Genomic DNA, 22,474 nt, shown 5'->3' on the forward strand with positions numbered 1-22,474 from the left:
AAACGAAGAGTGGTTCGAGAGTTTTGACAGTACTTTCTTATAAAAGTAGTAGGATAATACCGAATAAATTAAAATTAAACAAAATAAAGTCTTAATAGAACATGGAAAAAGATCAAAGTCCTGTCTCCTATGAGAAAGTCCTACACCACTTGACACCACTCACCTTCTCATGAACATTTTTTACTAGTCTTTCTTTTTCTAAAAAGAAAGAAAACTGATTTTCATATGATGTTTATTCAATCCTACAGAAAAGAACAGGCAAAAAAACACTTTCCATTTTTACGCATTTCTTGTAATATTAATACTTCATATGCTGTCTTCTAATTTAGCTATTAGACATTTTAATATGAGATGGTTTTGGGAGCTTTTGCAAACAAATATTGCTCACAAAGAGAGACAAATGAACAGATGCAGTCGGAACACTGATAAGGAAAAGAATAATGTTACAACAGATATTAAACACATATTTATAAAAAAAGAAAAGAAAAAGAAAACTGTAAAGCAAATGTCACTCAAATATTGTTAACGAAGAATGGACTGCAGACACTCAAAGCATTGTTCACAGTAATGTAAATAACAATGCAGCATAGATCTGCAAAAATAAGTTTAAATGTGTAATAAACCCCAGCCGCCTCAAGGGAAAGCTTAAAAATGCACATTTAGTGACGGTCAATAAAGATAATAAATTGACTGGCAGCTATCTATCTTATACACAAAATGTTGCACTCCAGACTAATTCCTACAGCTCCAATCCTCTCGAAGGAGAAACAAGAACAATTGGTATTCAAGGTCACAATGGTCTGATTAAAATCAGCCAAATAGCACGAGCACAAGATGAAAGCTAAATGACCCTGGGTGATGGAGTGAGCGAAACAAACAGCAAAAGATGGTCAACTAACTGAGTACTAATGAAACTCTCTGTGGTCACGGTGAACACTTGAGGGTTGCAGGATTTATGCATAATGCATAATTTATGATTTATAAACTGTCATATGAATTTGCACAAATCTACATGTGTACACACGTCCCGGCAGAATGGCTGTTGTCATTTACTTTGTTTGTGGAAAGTGTTGAGAGTAGTCCAGCTCATTTTCTCTGTGTTTGCGTGTGTTCATCTGTCTGCGCACTTACTAAAATACTCCAAGGATCTAATACAGAGACAAAATGTTTGGTGCTAAGACTGACAAATAACACGTCTCCACGCTCCTGTCAAAATGCTGCGTTTAGATGAACAGAATCGACTTTCTGGGAATTTCCTAACCTGGATTATTAAGCATGGATTTTTGAACACGTCTTCATTTCCATGTTAGAATTTAAAACAGAAAACAAAACAAAAGAAACAAAACAAAAACCAAGTAACTGTCTGTGCAACAGAACATTTGTTTGCTTTATTGATCATCAAGCGTATTTCACTTTTTAAAGAATGAAAGCTTGAGTGAGTGCTACGCTTACAGTTTCACTTCATCCTGAATGAAACTTGATTTGTTTAATTTAAAATTCAGGGCATAAATGTGGAATTTGTCCTTGGTGTGGAACTAAAAAACAGCTGTTTTATCCTCCCCAAAGCACCGGAGTGATCATGAATCTCGGATTTTGATACGACCTTTGTTCCAAGCTGTCTTGTCCTTGTGAAGCATGACCTCAGACTCAGACCTTTAGACCATCACTTTTGAGAAATCCAAGGACTTGAGATTTTCCATTTTTGAATCCTTGGGAGCTTATATTTGAAATTTGTAGATGATGGAGCTTTATCTGTTTTTTCTCCCTTTTTTTTTTATATATATATTTTTGAAATATTTTTCTTGCCATATACTGTTGCTTAATATTTTTATATCACTCTATACTTACTGTATATTTACTTTATTGCATTTTTTATGCCCGATCAGATTAAGTGTTGTCTGGCTGAACTATATTTTATTTTAATGATCTATATACCATTCTTATCTTGTTCATCCCCAACCTGAAATGGATCATGAAATAAGAGTCTAGTATATAAAGTATGTGAAGAACTTAAAACAGTCACCACATGGTCCATGGTAAGTAGTCAGAATGGCTTCTGGATACCAAGTAAACAACGAAAGGTGTGAAGGAGGTATGAGATGAAGACCGTCAATGATATTGCAGTGAAAGTTTAATAGTTACTTGGAGACAAAAGAAAATCTTAAACACGGATTCAGTCATAATGCTCTGTCTGCCTATGACACAATTATTAACAGTAATTTATTTTCCACCCTGAGATACAATAACAGCAATCTGTGTGTCAGCATGACTATGAAGCAGCTACTTTCAGCTGCTCCCTTATTCTTAAGGGGTCACCACAGCAGGAGGCTCTGCATGTTTGATTTGACAGATTTTAGGTGAAGAGAGAACCCATTAAATTTGGGTCCAGTGTGGTTTGAAATCATAGAATAGCATATTATTCCTGGAGGATGCTGAGTGTAAATTAGTATTGCTTCATGAAATATGTTAATAACCCTTTTCTCTTTTGTTCTTTCTTAGCCTTTGATGAACATAATGGTTCTGTGACCTTTTTACTTAAGGCTACATATACTGTCTTCTCTCTAACGAGGTCTTTAAAACCCTTTAATTGTTCTAAGGTTTAACTAGACTGTGTCCGCTTTTCACTGCGTGTCGGTCACCCAGCTTGCAAAGGCGAGGTCACTGCAGGGTCTTGTTTCCAGGGATGTGATTCTTCACCACAGATGACGATCGCTAAGCTTCCCTCTGGAGCCTGAGACAACAGATAGGAAAGGGCACTGGGAGATTGGAACGTAATGAGTCTATTAATTAAAAGCTTTTTCAAAACCAGCTACAAACTCAGCCACACACACACTCACATGCACCCACACATAAAACCTATTGTCTAAGGCTGTCAGAAGCAGGTGATCAGTCTATTGGTGTTCTCCTCTTTCCATTACACATCAGATTGGTGACCTCCGATTCAGATGAGGCGCATGAATTAAAATCTCGCTTTCTATGTGCACACATTCACAATAGAGACAGGTGTTCCAGCTCATATTGCCCCATGAAGGAGGGTATTAGAAAGCAGCAGTAGCCACACATATATTTTTATGCTAGTCTGCACATGATCCTTATTAGGTCTTTGATCATAATGTGAAAAACTAGCAATGTCCAGCCACCGTACACACACCATAGTCCCTAAGGTTTGCGGATATAGCAGGAGGGATCTGTCATTTCCATTTCTTCTCTCCTTTTTTAGTGTCTCATCACTGAACTTCAATTTATCTGCCAGCGATGGGTGTGTGTTCATGTGTGATGTGCTTGTATCTTGGGGTAAGAAAAGGATAGACTATTAGACTCTACAGTCATTGATTAGGCTCAAACAGACCTGACTCTCTTATATCCACCAAGTGAAAATCAGCAAGGTGGCTCCACTACTGTCACACACACACACAGAAAAACACACACTCCATCGATCAGCATGACATACACTGAAGATGACAGATACACTGACAGTAATCAGCGCTGAATGTGAAGAAAGACTTTTTGGAGTATGGACCAATTTATTACTGACTGTGTCTGAGTGATAGACCGATGGACACACTGATGCATGGTGACAGCTGAAAAGATGAAAGGATAGTAGGGGGAAGAGGAAAAAGATCAGAAGAGCCAAATGGAGACATGTTTGTTGGGCCGACAAAGCTAGCAGACAGAGGAGTAAGAAAGTGATGCCTGTTAGAGGTCAGACAGGAGCATTTCCCCCTATTGGTGGCCTCTATCAGTGGTGTACAGTTACACACACACACACACACACACACACACACACACACACACACACACACATACACACACACACGTGTTTTATGCACTTATGTGATCTTCTGGCACAAGGAGACTGAGATTGAATTATTGATTGCATTGGAACAGATCTCGAAGGACAGCAGAGGTCTCTTTATTGAAGGTCTTGTCTGATGATAGTCATTCTTAAGAGGAAAACAATAGGTGACCTTAACTCAGGAATAATCAATGCAACCATCACCTCACAAAGAAATCATGTAATCATTTTTAGTAAAACATCAGCACTTCTCAACATCATATGAGAGATTGCATGTTTCAATACATCACACCTGCGCCTCCTTGTATTTCAGAGGAAATGTAACTACATTCTTCAGACAGTGTTCATAACAAGTCATTTTACGTGTTAATTACACAAGTATGTTTACACAACAATATTTATATTTACAGTATGTAACTGAACTGCACACTATACACTTAAATGCAAGTGATTTGACCATTTGAATTGTATTGTTTTTACCTTTGAAATATTGTTTCAAGTAAAGTGTTTTGTCTTATGGAGAATCAGAAATGAATACTTTTAAAAGACTACAATACTGATATAACCTATGGTTTCTAATTAGCTTTACTATACAGTCATGACCTGTAAAAACCAAAACTTTCTTGGGCATCAGAACCAGGAAGTCTAGAAGCAGTCATAGTACCATTTAGCAGAGCCACAGTAGCTGTCCTCCTACAATAACACCCTGGAAAATGCAGTACTTGCACAATCTAACTCTGGAAAGCAAACTGCCATGTAAATCAAACTCAGCACAAGGGTTAGCAATGTTTCATCTTACACAACTGCAAGATGAAACTACAAATCATGAAAAGAAGCCTAATGAATAATGAGAGAATACAGTTTGATCAGATGAGACTAAAATACATCTGTTTGACTTATGTGGGACCAACATTTTTGGCATAAACCTGACCAGGATACTCAAAGCATATTCATGACAGAGAGGAAAGGAGGCGGAAGTGTAATTAAATGTATCTAAAATTTAAAACTTCTGATCGAGTACCAAAATTACAAACCAGGTCTCCTGGTTTGAAACTGACAACATACTGCTAAATACACTGGACAGATGCATTGTCATTCTTAAGGGAGAACCATTATCTCTCTGTGATTGCTTCCTGTGTGCCGAGGTACCAACCAACAGAAAAAAAAAGTCCATATCTGCGAGAGGCCAGTAGCATTTGCCACAACACCAGCATATTTGATTTCCCAGAATGGAACCATGTTGTTAGAAAATCAGGAAAGGAGAAAAAAAATAATAATAAAGGGGGGGGTCATCATGCAAGAAAGATATGTTAATGGAAAATTTTCTTTTATTGGATAACATGGATAAGACATTAATATGTTTTTCTCTGAAGTACAATAAGATTATCTGCACAAGTTATATAGTTTCAGTTTCACAGTTGTGAATTTAATTGCAATCCAATTAAATCCAATACGAATCACAAAGGCTACTTTTTTTCCAAATGAAAAAGTTCATCTTTAAGGCTAATATAGTGTGGTATAGGAACAGAAAACCAGTTATTTTATTAAAATAAATAAAAATTAAAACAGGAAAACATAAAGAAACCGTATCCCCTGTAAAGCATGCCTGTAGGCATTTAGGTTATGAGGACTATTCACCCATATCATGTAACACACATGTACACAAACGTGGCACAGACACACAGTTTGCAGCCAGCTTTCACTGAGACCTGCAAACTAACCTTTGTGATCCATAACCAATTGAGAATGATTACAGACTTCTGAGAAATATAATCTGAAAACCTAATAATTACTAAAAGGAAAGCAGGTTAGGGGCATAATAGATCAAAAACCTGCTACATTAACTTAAAAAGAAACTAAACAGTACTTGGTGCTTACTTGTAAATCTGTTAAACACCTGTGTTGGCATTTACATTGGCTTCATAGTATTCATTATTAACAGACACATTCCATGGGGACAGTATTAAGTAGGGAGCTGCAGATACCTGAGCAACAGGAGGTCTCTATTTGGACATTTCAAGGTGAGTTAGAGCCCCTGACCTTAGTCGCCTTTCCCATGAAGGGGTCTGATCACTTTTTAAGGTCTTAGCATTCACGAATGTCCCACATTCACATGTGAAGTCTGTAAGAATGGAAAAGGGTAGATTTAAGGCCAAGCTATAGTTATTGGTTGGTGTGTTTCAAATGACAATTACCAGTTGCTAATTTTAGCGGCTTTACAGTTAGGAAGCTTATTAAGCGATTATTTGAGACAGGTTATTTTTTAAAATTCATTTTTCCATTTTTTGATTTTGCAAAAGAGACGTAATTTTTATTTTGAAGGCTAAATTATTGATAGATGGTAGGAAAAGGAATCAGTAATGTAGGAATAATGTAGGAATGTTAGAATAGTATGCACCAATTCAGAGCTAGCTGTTTCCTCATAAGCTAAATTGAAAGCTTATGGAATAACATAAGGAGGAGAAGAGAAAACAAGTCAGAGAACAAAGAAAAATGAAAATGACAATTAACTAACAAATAGAAAACAGACACATGTCTCCAAATTCAATAAGGAGGAGGAACTAGACCTTAAACGCTATTATGTTAGCATCTAGGATGTGCACGCAGGGATTTATAGAAATAGCCACTTTTGGAAACAAGTGAAAAAAACAACAAAATACTCAAAACATCTGCCAATTCACTGTCATTTGCTTTAACCTGGATTTATTATATCAACACTTTAAGTCTATCTTGCTGATTATCTGATGTTAATAAGGGTATTCGTCATCATTTACTGATTATGATTAATGCATCATTCATCAGCGTGTCATATTTGCTTTCTTTCAGTCTCCTAACAAATCAGATGGAATCTACAGAATCTCATTCTTCCCTTTAAATCTGTTTCACATCACTGGGTGCTGTAAAGATGCCGTAAAGGATGTGGAGATGCAAAGGAATCAGACATGCATTCCTGGATTGAAGCCATGGCAGGTCTGTGCAAACATGCTCCATGTGGTAGGAATGATTAGCTTGGGAGAGGTCACTGTTTTCCTCTTATCCCTCTGTTTGGACAGGACTCTAACAATCACACTGATCTCAGCTCACCAAGACATTTAAACAAGTGCCCTGAATGACAAACCTTCAACCCACATTTGTTAGGTATTAACTTGCCATGCAGCGATCCCCAACCCCATGCTATCTAAATATTTAGGAGAGCTTTAAGACAACTGGTGATCTCAAGGAACATATTGGATGAGTTTGAGAGTGTGTATTTTGTTTAGAAAGTATTGACCAAAGATCACGGAAAGGCTAACAATGAAATGAATGAAACAATGAAACAATGAAACAACAATGAAATGAACAATGAAAATCTTTAGGGCTATGACAGACACCAGTTATTACATTCTGATCGCTTCATCTTCTTATCCAAGGTAAGAGGAAAATTAATAGGAAAGAGACTGGTTTTCATTATTTTTAGAATTAACACATGATGGAAACCAATGTGTTATTTTGTCCAAGTAAGAACGTTTTTTGATATAATATTGCATATAATAATGGAGAATATTCTGAAAATCAAATTTTCATGGTAACTATTTAGAAGATACACTTGATCTCATTACATATCTATTGTATTAAAACCACGCAGTAGTTTATGAGTACAGTCTTACTGTGAACTGAATGCACTGTAACCATTTTTAAAAAGTTTTTGTGAAGTAGAAAAAGATAAAACACATAATATATCATATCTCAAAGACCTTGCAGGACCATAATATCCCAATAGATGGTTTTAGTCTCAAACTGCAGGCTTGCCTGTGGTTCATAAAATTTCCAAAAGTAGAATGGGAGACAAAGCCTTCAGCTATCAGCCCCCTCCCAGTTTGGATTTGGGAGACAAGCACCCACTCTACTTTTAAGATTAGATTTAAAAACTTAACTTTTGATAACGCTTACAGTTACGGCTGGATCAGCTGACCCTGGAGCATCCCTTAACTATAGTCTATAGTCTCAGAATGCTGACCCCATAGCAGCGTCAGACGTCTTTTCATTCCCTAGGTGTTTAAATGCTGGCATGTCATAATTTCTTTTCTTCTTTTTCCCATAGTTTGCATTTTATCCCGTTCCTTCTCTTCTTCCCCTCACCCCCAACCTCTGCTAGAGGTAGTTTTTCCCTTCCAGCCACTGCCTAGTGCTTCCTCATAGGTAATGGTTGATTGTTGGATTTTTTCGCTAGGATCTTTACCTTCAAGTATCAAGCGCTTTGAGGGAACTGTTGTAATTTGGCGCTCTACGAATAATAACTGAATTGAACTGAACTCATTGTTAAAGTCTTTATTAATGTTCACTGAAAGCACATTATGTGAAAGTTTTTTGATATCATCAGCTTATGGCTATGGTTAGTCAGTCAAACTGTATACAAACACTGGTTCTAATACCAGATTTTCCCCATCACTGTTTACTATAGCACTTGTCCTCAGTATTAGTCTGCACCCCCTCTTTTCACATTTCTCATCGGTTTCTGTCTGTTCTCGGCCAATCACAGTCCTCGAATGGTGCCAGGTGCTGGCACAATGTCAGCCAAGCCTTTGGAAGAGAAAGCTCAAGAATCTATTTCAGTGTTCCATCCACAGACAAAAAGGGTGGGGGTGGGCAGGGGGATTGGGAACCCTCTGAGTGTCCTTATTCAGCCATTCACTGGTGCCCAGCAGCACCCACTACCCTCAGCCTGAAGAAAGATGATGCATGCTCGCTGATTATCACCAAAAAGAAAATCCCCATGTGAAGGAGCAGATGAAAAAAATGGAATATCCTCTCTTGCAGCAGACACTGTGACATCAGTGTTTAGCTAGGAAGATGGAATAACACCAAAACAGACAGCTAGGCAGCAAATTGAGAATAAGATTGTCAGGAAGTGAAATGCAGTCCTTTTTGGCCAGAGTGGATAGAGGAATTTTTAATTAGAATGTGTTGAGAGATCATAGTTTCCCTTAGAGCTATCGGGGCTTTTCATGTTTATATAATGCATATGCATGTGCTGGAGCAATCATCTGAAACCAGATACCCAATTCCATGAAGTGAAACAGAAAAAGGGGCTTTACTGAGCAATACATTTTTGGACACAAGACCTCGCACTGAAAGGTAAAGGCTGGGATTTGAAACAAACATGTGGTCAGCATTTTAGGAGACATGCAATATCTATAAAATATGAACAATGCGTCTTCCCAGAAAACACCGACATCCAGATCATAGGAAATCGAGTCATGGCAGGATGCATTATGGGATAAGGGTAATTCACACAACTGTGCTTCATCTTCTGAAAGATGAGCAAATACTGTACCACTGGTGTGAAAGCATGTCATCTCACGGCCCCAAGTCTAAGAGCTTTGACGTCTGCCAGCATCGTCAGAATCAGAGCAGATCCCCGAAGACGATCCGACAACCATCACAGCGAATAACTCCCCCACCCTCTTACCTCATCTGAACCAGCAATAATATGATGCTGGATTAATTTTTGTTCCTCTCAGTAAGCTCTGAAGGAGAAGAAAAAAAATGCTTAGTGTCCAAAATAATGAAACATTCCATGACACGTTCTTATCAGCCAAATGAAAAAATCACATTATCTTCAAAAGGGGTTTTAAATGCCTGCCTGCCCGTTTTTTTCACTACCTCAAGCTGCAAGGGGAATATCAACTGTGAGACAGTAATTCGCTCAAGCTCTTAATATTCAGTTCTCAGCTATGTAATATGCAAATTCATTGGGGTCATGGAGAAGTCAAATTGAAAAAAAAAATCCCTTAAACTTAATATGAGAGGCAGTTGGAGATTTTTCTAAGAAAACCAGTCAGTTATGGATAGGGTTCAGTAGAAGTCAAACTGACAAACTGCTCCAGGGAGCAGAGAGGTCCCTGCAGTCCTGACACAAGTTGATCTCTTCAGATTTACTGTGCCTGCACTTTTTAAACCTCACGTCTACCACATTAACACTGAGCATCTCCATCAATTTCCTCATAGGAATCTAGTGCAGTAGTGTATAGCTTGTCCTACAAATGAGATTGTGGAACCTGTGAGGTCTGCAGAAGGAAAACACATGTGCAGTGTGCACAAGGACAGACTGCAGTATCCACATATGTCAACCCATCTGAGGACACTAAATCTCTCCTCTCTGGTTTGTACTTGTATAAGCATTTACATAGAGCTCCACATAAGAGCAAACAAATGATGGTCCACACCATTCTGGTCAGTGGCAACATAAATCCAAAATTCAAATGGGTTCATTTGCACTTGTATACAATTTCGTCTTACTATCAAGCTGTCAATAAAGAGAAATAAAGTAGCTTTCTGAGTGTGATCTGTTGGCTGTTAAGAGGGAGCGGTCTGTTACGAACCCTGATACCTCTGAGAATGGGATATCGATCTATTTCCGACGGCTCCAGATGTGTCATTTTGTTGTGTCTGCACACTTTGTAAAATCTATTCTGGTCTGATATCGTATATCCGGTAACAAGCTGGGATTGCTGTCCTGATGGTGGCCCTGATGATGCTGAAAAGGGACAGGGAAGGCTGCGGCACAGGCCTTGCTATCGTTGCCAGAGAGGAAGAATTAGCCATTTGAAGATGGGCAGGACAGATAGAGGGATCATGAAGCTATTAACCTCCAAACAAGCTGCTGAGAACCCAGCAGATGGCGGGGCTGATGGTGACTGTGTTGCCAGATTGGGCAGCAAGCAAAACAAGGGACCAGACTTCTCATAGATGCTGAGAAAAGGGTCCTTCCACAGCATGTGTTCTACAGTGTGACCATGTGTGCATTTGTGTATGTGTAAAGGAGTACAAATATTTTAAAGGTCTCACTGCCTGGATAAATATCATGAAGAGAGTCCTAAAAACTTAAAGGCTTCATAAAAAACATACTGAGCAGACAATGATCCACTATGCAGTTTGAGTCCTAATATGCTTCTGTCTTTGATACTGGAATAATATATTGTAGCATCAAATCCCAATGCCTTTGCACATTCAGTAATGTCACAGAGCGCTTGCAACATCCTAAATCCCACAATAATCTTAATAAAACTTCAAGCAGCACACTAATGAACTTTGTTCATGCTACAACTCAACTCAATACAATGTTTAATGTGTATTTGTCTTCTGCCAGTCATTTGTATACTCTTTATTCATTTGCATAATCTCATTATTTTAAAAAGAAGCTTAATGTGACAGTTAATCAAACAAGACAGAGAAGGACGATTTGTGCAACAAAGACCTAAGTTTAGTCCAGCCTGTTTCGAAGAAAAAGTTTAAGCGTGGAAGAGGTACATGTGTGTTTTGAGCACAATGGTGCTAAGTTATGTTTGTTATGGAGAATCTTCTGACAGTTGACAGAACTGTAAAGCAAAGTGCCGAAAATTTAATTGCACAACTGAATACAAGATGGGAATTGTGTTTGATGTCTGGCAAAGGTTTGAAGCTGGGAATAAAATAATTTCACACACTCACATACACTTCATACACACCACTTCACTAGGTATAACTCGATGCATTTAGGCATGTAGACATGGTCAAGACAACCTGCTGAAGTTCAAACCAAGCATCAGAAAGGGGAAGAAAAGGGATTTAGCTGGCTTTGAACGTGGCATGGTTGTTGGTGCCAGATGGGCTGGCCTGAGTATTTCAGAAACTGCTGATCTACTGGGATTTTCCAACAAAACCATCTCTAGGGTTTACAGAGAATAGTCCAAAAAAGAGAAAATATCCAGTAAACAGCAATTCTCCAGGCCAGAATGCATTGTTGATGCCAGAGATCAGAGGAGAAAGGCCACTTCTCCACACAAATAACCACTTCTCGCAATCAAGGTATGCAGAAGAGCATTTCTGTATGCACAACATGTTAAACCTTAAAGCAGATGGGCTACAGTGCACTGGGTGCCACTACTGCCAGCTAAGAACAGTAAACTTGGGCTAAAAAAACAACTGGAAAAATGCTGTATGATAAATTTGATTTCTGCTGACTGAATCTAGCATAAACAACATGGAAGCATGGACTCATCCTAACTCATATAAAAGGTTCAGGCAGTAGTGTAATTTTGTGGCTCTTTAGTACTAACAGAGCATCATTTAAATGCCAGAGCTTTCCCCTTATGACCACAGTGTACTCATTTTCTGATGGCTGCTTCCAACACGTCATGAAGCTCAAACCCTCTCAAACTGGTGTCTTGAACATGGCAATGAGTTCATTGTACTCAAATGGCCTTCACAGTCACCAGATCTCAATCAATCAATAGAGCACGTTTGGGATGTGCAATGCGAGATTCACATCATTGATGAGCTCTGGGCAGACTCAAATTCTCAAATTCAAAGTGTTCTTTAGAAAATTACTAGTTTCGACATTTGATCATAGAGAAGACTGACGTAACGTAACAGTCATATAACTATTGCAGTCATTGAGACTCGCAAGTTGTAACACTGCTCAGCGCATCTTGTGGCAGAATGAGAAACCATGTATATCAGTGGTGAACAGAATATTTTAGCAGAACACCGAATCTATGTACTGGGGGGAATTTGTAAAGAGTATGAAAATCCTGCTCGTCATGTTTTATTCAAATGTGCTTAACAAGTAGCTCCTATTAAAAGTGCAATGACTTTAACAAAAATAGTGACAGGTGAGGCTGATTGTAGGTTAGGGTTTTAACAGAGCTGCAGTTGTAAGGTGAAAGGAAAAACCAAAGTGAGGTTCGAGGAAAACAAGTATGGTGTTAAGACAGTGGACTGAGCCTCAACTAACTATATGATACAGCTATGCTCCTACACAGAGGCTGCTGCTTTTAGCGATACCTCCAGGTGATTAAGTGGTAGTTAGGGAAATTACTAGAGTCCCACTTTTTATATCACTCACATGCTTTCTTGACCGGTGGCAGCAATGGTGCAGCTCAGTAGGATTTCTAAAAGGTCATGCAGTGTGTGAATGGGTTACAAGAGGAGTTGTGAGTTAATTAGCTCATACCTCTGTAATGACATGTGGTGCTCTTATCCATATAGATCCCTATAGAGCTCTGGGTAGCACATGTAATCCTCACAGCTGAAAAGTGAGTCATCATACATACACGTGAGTACACACATATACGCAGGCAAACTCTGCTGAGGACTTTCTAATGCATTTCATAACCCCTTCTCCCAAATCCTTGCTACTTGTGTGGGCATTGTGAAAATAATGACAGGACTGCACAGATGGTAGCTTCATCAAAAAACTTAAAACATTTGTGTTGATTGGTTTTGCCATTGCTTAGAAACATCAGTATTCTTTCAACGCTAATCATACACATCACTGGTAGTCTCTATTAATTAAAAAAACATTATGGATCATGTCTGTGAGGCGAGATCATCTTACATTCTTACATTATAACTGGCATAGCTGACCTCAAAAAATGTGAGACTTCATGACGTCATGCTGAAAAGCTCCAACATTAGGATAATGTTACATTTCGGGGTAAGACGTTTCAGTGTTACCAGAAAGTCACTGGGACTGGAAAGGCAAACAAAAGCAACTGAAAGAGTATTAATAATTAACAGAAGAAATATTTTAAAATGTACTAAATTTATTTTATTTGTAACTGCATTTCTGCTTGAAACAATCTTTTACCTGATATTTTGTATGTGTTTATTGCAGCACCATATATGTGGAAATCCCATTCTTTTGACAAGCTGCAGATATGTTGATATCAGTAAAATGTTTCCCGACAATCCAAAAATCTGATCTTGCAGTACATTATCTACTATATTACAGAAAAGATTTATCATGTTTTGCATTGCAGTGTATCCTTGAAGAAAAACAAAATCCTTCCCTGTCCTTACTCATAGTCCTTTATAGCATAGACCCAACCACAGACATGAATCTACTTGCAAACCTCAGTCTCTGGTGTGAAAGTCAAGCATTTTTCATCGGGCCAAACGGAGCCTCGCAGACTCCTTTGCAGTTTAGATTGTAGATGTGGCACTTCATTCATTCGTAAAATTAATTACCTCTGTCACATCTATTTATATTTGAGAAAACAAGTCGCGTTCACATGGAATTTGACAGAATTGAACTAAATCCTGCTTAATGGATTGCTATTGTGACAACGTTTACAGGGGCAAGAACTGAAAATTACGTTTGACTATGATGAATGAGAAGTATATGATATCCTTATAAAAACAATGTATCAGAATACAAAAATGTAAATGGTTCACTTGCAGTTACAAACTAGAATATCCACATAATTGCATCTGTTCAGTTTTTGTTTATGGACACTAATAATAGGCTTTGAGCAATCAAATCCAATTTTTCAGTCTTACTTTTGATTTTTTTAAAAAGCTCTAAAAAGTCACAGTAAACTTGTGTAAGACAGCAGATGGACAAATGTAACAATTTGCTGGTGAACGTTGTGAACTATTTAGCAGCTAAAGAGCCAAATATTTCCCGTGGGTAATGATGTTACACATTATAGTCTCTTAAATATTTCATTGTGTTTAACCTAGCCATATCACCCTCTTTAAGGGAGAAGGCCCAACAAAAATATTTCCCCACTGTTCCCACACCCACTCTATCAACGGAACAATTTTCATATCTAAGTTAGCTTCAAACATATGTCTGGATAAACTGGATAAGCACTGTCAGTGCCAATACCCCCCCCCCCCCCCCCCCCCAACCCCCAAACACACACACACACATATATGTATATATATATGCATGTGGCCTGCAGCTAAGGAAATTAAAGTGTGCTTGGGGTCCTGTGTGTTGTTAACAAGGTAAACAGTGCTGGGGGTCACTGTGGGGTAATAGTGCTGTTTATCGGGGTAGACCAAGCAGGTTGGCCATTGAGTTCTGTAATGAGATTAAAGCAGCTGAGGAGGAACGGGTGAAACAGATAAAGCAAGTTGGAAGAAGCGGATGAGTTTGCATCAACATGAAGGTTAATCTTGGAATGCAAAGGCAAATAATATAAGATGATTCTTACTGCTCACCAGAAAGCTCAGTCAATTTCAAAATGTATTCTGCAGGCATCTTGATTTTGTCAGCAAAGCATGAGCAGGACATTAATGAACATTACTTTATCGCGCAGTTTCAAGCCAGCTGGCATCCTGTCATTTTAATTAAATAATGTCAGTTTAAGGAATAATCCAGGTTGAAGACTCACCTGTTCTCAGCTGCATTTGAATAAAGCGCCAAATCCGCACTGTTTTACTTTTAAGCTTAAATTTCAAAACTTACATTTTAACTACTGATTTTATCTACTGTTCCTTTCTTTCTTTCTTTTTTTCCATTTTAAATCATGCTTTTTATTTGTTTTTGTTTTTTTTAATGTCTCTGTAAAGCACTTTGAATCACCTTGCTGTTGAATTGTGCTATATAAATAAACTTGCCTTGCCTTGCCTTGCCTAATCCCCCCACCCAGCCACCCAAAAAAAGACAGAATACTCTAGTAGTGTATTTTACCTTTACAGGAAGACCAATAAAATAATTTCTGTAAGAGAAAATACAAGAATTGAAATCTGCTAAACAGAAGCTGCCTCAAGGACTATGGTTCTCTAATTGCCCATGTACAGTGTACTGTCCCTTTATTTGGTATTGAGGCTGTGAAACTGTGGCAGCCCGTCCATCTATATAATTCAGTTTCTCCTCTACAGTACACTCTCCCTGTGGTGGTAATAAAAAGTTAATAGAGTAGTATATTAAAACATTTACAGTGAAGTGTGATCAACACAAACAGCTTTGCCTGTAAAAGTGCAATATATTAATAGCTGTATAGTGTTATGCCAAGTTTAAATGAATTATATGTCAAATTAATCAACACCTTGTCAAGCTGAAGGATGAAAATAACAATGGACAAAGTGTTATTGAATTCTTGTGAACTAACTATGTGTAGCAGAGTTGATATGTAGCGGATTCCTACATATTTCAGGTCTGTATCACCATGCTTTTGTTCTTTTTTAATTAACTGGCGATCACCCACCTAAGCATACTGTAGGAACCCTTAGCTCACAGTTACTAAACACCTTGTTTTATGTTCTGTAAATGTCACAAATATGAGCAGTGTTATGTTGATTTTCAAAAAGGCAATGCATTAATCTCTTGGAATAAGTTCTCATAATACTTGATGTGTGTTCTGTGTTAGAAGCTTCAAATCAGGTAGTGTAAAGAGACTTAGCACCAGATTAGAATCAAGTGCAAGAACATTTTAAACATTTTCTAAATCACCAAATTAATCTATAGACTTTTCTATGAAAGTGCAGAACACAGTTACACAGTTTGCACTTTTTTCAGTGTTTTCTTCCTTGTAAACTGATCTGTGTTGTTTCTTTGGAGTAAATTCCCTATGTGCCCATGTCATGCCACCAATATTAATGTGTATTCATTCTTTTGTTTTGCTTGGATCGGAATTGCCAATTTATTTCATACATTTGCTGGTGTTTTGTATAGTTTCAACAGCTGTTTTGTTTGTTTGCTGGGTGTGTGAACCCACTAATTAAATTGGTCACTGTGCAAAAGCAGTGGGTGGGTTCTTCAAGGGGCTGTCTTTGTGCTGTCTTCACCTTGTCTCCCTGCACCTGGTTTAACTCTTCAGTGGATATCTGTGTAGATGTGTGCTTTGAAGTGGCTCCTTGAAGGTTGACCTTCCTGTTCTCAGTAGTAAATCTCTTCCTTTTTAATCCTCATCTGGTGTATTGATTTATGGGGTTTTAATAATTATTTTGTTACTGTTAATCAATTCATTAATTACTGACAAATATAATCTTTTTTTCCTGCCTCTTACTATGACAAACCTGCGTTACTTTTGCACCTGAAGTTGCGATTCCTTGGGTAAAAATCCTAGCTTCACACTGGTTAATGCCTTCCAACGCAAGCTTTACTTCCCACGTATTGTTCAACCTTTTTTATTATGGGTCATGGCTCACGCTGTAATCAAGATCTTTTTCATCTTGGCAAAGATGACAAAGCTGTTTTATTCAACCTTATAAAAACACAAAAAACACAAAGACTCCTCAGTGTTCACCCATGAACCATTAAAACCACAGGATCCCAGTCTAGATAATGTCACTGTGTTCACGTTAATGTAACACGTACTAAAGTCTTTTTAAAGAGCTTTTTCTCTTTATGCAAAAGCACCACTTAACCCATTTTAGGTCTTTTATCTTAAATTTACTCCAAAATGCTCAAGAAATGAAGTGCAGATTAGAATGAAAACATGCTGAAGAAACAACAGATGAGCCTTCCTTTCATTTTCATTGTCTCAACACCTTTACCTCTGTTCTCATTCGCTCTCTTCTTTTGCCGTCTCAGGTTTTTTTTTTTTTTATGCATCCTTTTCCTTTCTAGCATCCCTCGTATCTCTCAGCCTCCAGCATGGTTGTATGTTAATCTGTTGAAGGAGGAGTGGAAGGTGTGTTGGGTTTAATCATCCTGAGGGCTGGCTGGGTGGCTGTCTACTTGTCTGCTGGGACTAATTGGAACAAAACCCTTGTTCTCAAAGAAAAACCAGAGCGAAATAGCGGGTTAAAAGCAGAATCATGTCTGCAACTGCAGGTAATTAGAGTCGTGTGGTAACAGGAGATCTAAAAGAGTTTAAGTGTGCATCAGTGTGTGTGCAAGAGTGTTTACATGCATTTAAGTGTATATATCACTGTAAATATGACAAAAAAAAGTTTTCAGCTTCTCTATATATGCCAAAGCTGGTTTATATATTCATATACTTATTTTGGTGTATTTGTAATTTCTGTACGCATACTTGGGCATGCGGTACACCGTCACACATTATCAAACTCTCAGCTGGCAGATGTGATCGATTAAGAAGTGCAATTCTATCTGTCCCATAGTAACAACAGCTCTTGATGTCATTCCTTTGTCACTTGGTCTTTTAAGAAGTCTATAAGTGGATTTTGATTCAGTGAAAGAACACAGAGGCCAGTTCTCACCTTGCTAATGGAATCAGTGTGCTGCTGAACACACTGGTCTAAACAACACAGGCTTCTGGGAAGCAACACTTCAGTTTTATCCTAACAGAAAATGAAACACAGAATTTGTCCTGTAGTGAGTGTTTATTTAAATTGATGTGTAGCAGTTGTATTTCCCTCCACTGCCTTCTTTTTTTTCTCATGTGCTGTGGTCCCCATAGAAATTTAATTAATTTTAAGAGACTAGCCACAATTAAGGGCATGTTCCACTTTCGGCTAATTAGGAAAGAATTAAACATTTAAATAGGCAATGAAGCTGTAGGTTGAAGTTTAAAACCATTTAACCTTGGAAAATTTACAAACTCTTGAATTTAGCTTTCTCCCACAAAACAAGAATGTAGTTTTTGAAGAAAGAGATAGTTAATGATATGTAGGTAAAAGGGACTAAAGACTTCTGTTTACAGCCCTGGAGATTGGTTGGTGACCCCTGGAAACTACTGATCATGAGGTATGTCTATTCCCCGAACAGATGGCAAGTGTTTCCGGGCAGTTGTTAAGTGAAATTGGTTGTGTCAAAGAAATGACTCCAAGTCCTGTTTCATAGGGTTTGCTGTGGTGGTATCTGGTATACGGAGAACTTACCAGCATAAAGAGTGGGTCTGGGAAGATAAACTGATGACATTTATAATGATACGCAAGAGGATGTGAGGGGACAACAGGTCAGGGCATGATTTACATGTGAGTGTTAAACTGATGCAAAAGGTGTAACATCAGGGGTCTGGGAGACTACAATGGCTGCGAAGACCAAATAGTAAGGTATAAACAAGTAAAACAAAGATGATAGGGTCTAATGGTCAAACACTCCAGGAGGTAATCATCTGTGTTCTGGTTATACAGATTTTAACCAGGAACAGAAGGATGTCAACAGCAAAAGATTCACAGAAAAGTTGATCAGCCTTAATAGTCTACGTCAGTCACAAAGAGGTATACAGTGCTACACCAAAAAAGTTTCTATAATTGCTTTGTTCATAAGGATTACCCCTAGTTTACACCAACTTGTCAGCAAACACTCACTAAGTACTCGCAGACCATTAATGAAACTGGGAAAGTGTGACGGAAAAACAGATCACCTTTTGAAGTGTGTGGATTGCAGCAGTATGATCCAAGTTTTACTTTGAAGGAGAAAAGCAAACTCCAGTTCTCCAGTTTGAGCGATTGGTGAGTGTTTGTAGACACGTCAGTGTTGCCCAGGCAAACAACGCACAACTGCTGCAATTTACTAGGTACCAAAGGAATACCAAGGAGGTTGTTGGTGCAGCACCTTCTTTGTGACCAACTTCGACACAATAGACTTTTGCAACCACTTGCCAACCCGTCGGGGAATCCACATTTACCATCTCTAGGCCTATGTGACTGGGACCTAGGTCGCATAACAGATTAACGGGAAATTTAAAGTCGAGTTGAGGTAGCGCTTTTGCTGTCCGCTCCACTCCAGGGACTGCTTGTCTGCCTACAGTGAGCTCTGCTGTCAGATTGAGGCAGTGTAAAAAGTATATGCTACAACTCGTTTGTGGGCCACTCTTGTTTTTGTTGTTGGTCTCATAGACAGCCATGGAGCTGAGGGGACTTATAACATATAAAAAGCTAAAGTGAAACTCATTGTTAAAAACAATAAAAAAGTGTCACTGAAACCAATGTCTGTGCCTTTCGTGTTTTATTTTTTATCCTTTTTTTTTTATCATTCTCAGTTCTTGGTGAACTCTGCTATTGCTCCCTTCTCTGTACAAGCACGCTTGTCAACCAATAAGCATTCTGCAGTTGCTTTTGGCTACTTCTGCTTCCAGCGTTGCACAGTTAGAATCTTGGGTGACTGCACAGGTGTGCACCTCTCCCCCTTCTGTCCGACCGTTTGAAGTGTACGTCGGCAGAGACACATGCTGGACCATAAATTCTGCTTAAAAAAACATTCTTCCCCTGATCGTCTAGATGAGCCCAACAACCCGCATCTGTCTACCACTTATCAGCACAACACTTTAGCTGTTTTCACAGTTGCTCCTCAATGCCCAATAGGTCTCTTTTTAAATGTCTCTCTCTGTGTTTGCCAACATAAAGCAGACAAAGAAAAAAAAAGCATGTGGTAGAGCTTCCCTTGTGAGGTAATTTACTTTCCTTATATATCTCATCAATTCAGTGAATGGCACTCCTCATGTGAGACACAGTAATGAATAGGGCTGCCAGCACAGATGTCTTCATAACCCGCAGCTACAGTCAGTCAAGATATCAAAGGAATACACACGTAAAATACCAGGGCTTGAATAGACTGAAGCATTTTGCAGCTGCTTGATTGCTCAGAAAATTGATATACAAATAAACATACTGGTTGAAAAGAAGTAGAGATATATTTCTATTAAGTGAAATATTCCAGAAGCTTCATATTCAAGTCCACCTGCATGAGAGCACCTTGAAAACTGACAGGATGACACGACAGTGAACTGTGTCACATCCTCTCACTGCTCATAATTGCTCTCCACTTGCCTTTAATTAAAAGACATAATCCCATTAACAAGCAGAAATAGGATTAATACTGCCTCAGACTCCAGCTGCTGCTCTGTAATGAGTGTGACCGTGTGTGTGTGTATGTGTGTGAGTGGAAGTGTCTGGTCCCCTGACTCAGAGATATCACCAATACCACATGGGTGATGTGGGTGAGAGGAAACGAGCGAGAAAGGGATGCTAAAGGATGTTCCAAGAAAAAGAAATGGAGATTGAAGATGGAGGGTGACATATATACAAAGAAATACAAAAGATTAAATGAAAACAAATATATGTGCACTACACAGTAGGTGTGTATCTTCTGCTATAAAATTCTATAATATCAGTTAGTGTTTAAAATTCTCAGTGATATGAGAGGAGTTTGGAGAGAAAAAAAGGATTGGAAGAAAAAGAATGAGAGAGAATGATTCAATGACAGAGGTCAGAGTCTTTTCCACTGAGACATCCTCCCTCGTCGCTGAGCTAAGGTGAGAAACAATGACCGTGAAAGGATGACATGCCAGCACAACGCCACTATTGTAGAAATAACAAAGGCTGCTGCTGAGCCACAAGGATAAGAGGACACGGTAACAGGGGAGCGTTCAATGTTTCTGAGTCGATTATGTTGTTGTTACCACACAGCAATGCCTCCCTGCATCTATGTCTTCTAATGTACCTTACACAAGCCGACACCATCCTTATTCCCCTGTCTGTTCTGTAATTGTTGCACTTTTTTTCATCTCTCTACAGCGGTCCCATTGTTGCTGCCAGTTGGAAATATTATATGACTCTTGCTGTGTCATATTTTGCATTTTTCCTTCTAAACCGGTAGTTTGAAGATCATGTCCAATTTCATAAGCCTCATGTGGCCACATAAAAGCATGAAAAGTGAAGAAATCACAAATTGTGTTGCAAGAACTGTTGCTTAACTGAAGAAAAAGTATTTACTTGAGTGGTGAGCGATTGAGAATGAGCCAAATGTTTTATTTCTCGCCAAAGTGATATAGAGTTATGATGGGAATTATATGACAGCATGCAGCAGTTGATCATTGTGACACCTATGTTAATCAAGATCTGAAAAGAAATAAAAATGTTCTGGTTGTAAAAGCTTTCAGTGTCAAAAATATTTCTGAAAATAACAAATAAGTAAGTGACCTTGTATATCATTTTTTTCATGGACATCTACTGGTCGGTATTCCAGCAGCCAGCTCTGTTAGTTAAGTGTGTGAGTGTGTGTATGTGTGCTTGATGTGTCAGGGTTTGAACCAGCGAGTGGTAGAGTTCAGAGGGCTTGTCTGTGCTCTCTCTGTGGGCTTCTCTCTGACAAGACAGTGAAGTGACAGCACCGAAGCACAGACACATTACTGACAACTAAGGTTAGACTGATAAATGAGGTCAAAAGTGGCCTTGTGCTTTAAAATTGGAAATACCTGCCACTGCCATTCTCCAATTATAACACGTATTTAAGGAAGTTTCATCAGCTGTGCTGTATTAAATACTCTGTGAATGATACACCAGTCTTTTGGAAATTTAAGGCTTTATTTGCGTTATGTAGCAACCACCATAGATAGATAGATAGGGAGAGAGAGAGCTATCGCCAGCTTCAGGGCAGGATTTTTTGTATGAAACCTCAGGATTCAGGACATCAGTGAGCAAGCTGAACCCTGGACATCACAGGGTGATCAAACCTTGGTTACGTCTATCCCCATAGAATCTTTAAGAAGAGAGATCAGCGGTAGCTGCACAAACTACATCTAATACCACCAAATACTTTATCTGAAGGTGCAGGTATATCAGAGCTGCTTGATGGATAAATTGTATAACCTCTGAAACCCCCTATTTACAGATTTTTCCTATGTCAGGTTTTTGGTGGAACATATCTAACTTTTTTTCAAACTTTCTTCAATTTCGATTGACATTTGCACCTACAGTACATCATGCAGTGAATGACCAGGTGTTTAGAGCTTCAAGCTTCTCTTTCTTCTCTCGCCCTCTTTTTTTTTCTTATTTTGATGCTTCATGTACAGGACCATTCATATAACAGACACCTCTGTCTTTGCCTTACTTTATTTTTAAATACAAATTTGGTTACTTTATTGGATGACTGTAATTGCAAGGTATGATTTTGCTAACTTCACATTGCCTTCTTAAATCCACTAAGACTTTCAAAATTCCACTTAGCTTTAAGTAGTTTTTACAATATTTAGAGAGTTTTCCCAGATTCTGAATGGTAAACACCTGTGTTAG

The sequence above is a fragment of the Simochromis diagramma genome, unplaced genomic scaffold (genome assembly GCF_900408965.1).
Source record: "Simochromis diagramma unplaced genomic scaffold, fSimDia1.1 OVJJ01000343.1, whole genome shotgun sequence".
NCBI lineage: Eukaryota > Metazoa > Chordata > Actinopteri > Cichliformes > Cichlidae > Simochromis > Simochromis diagramma.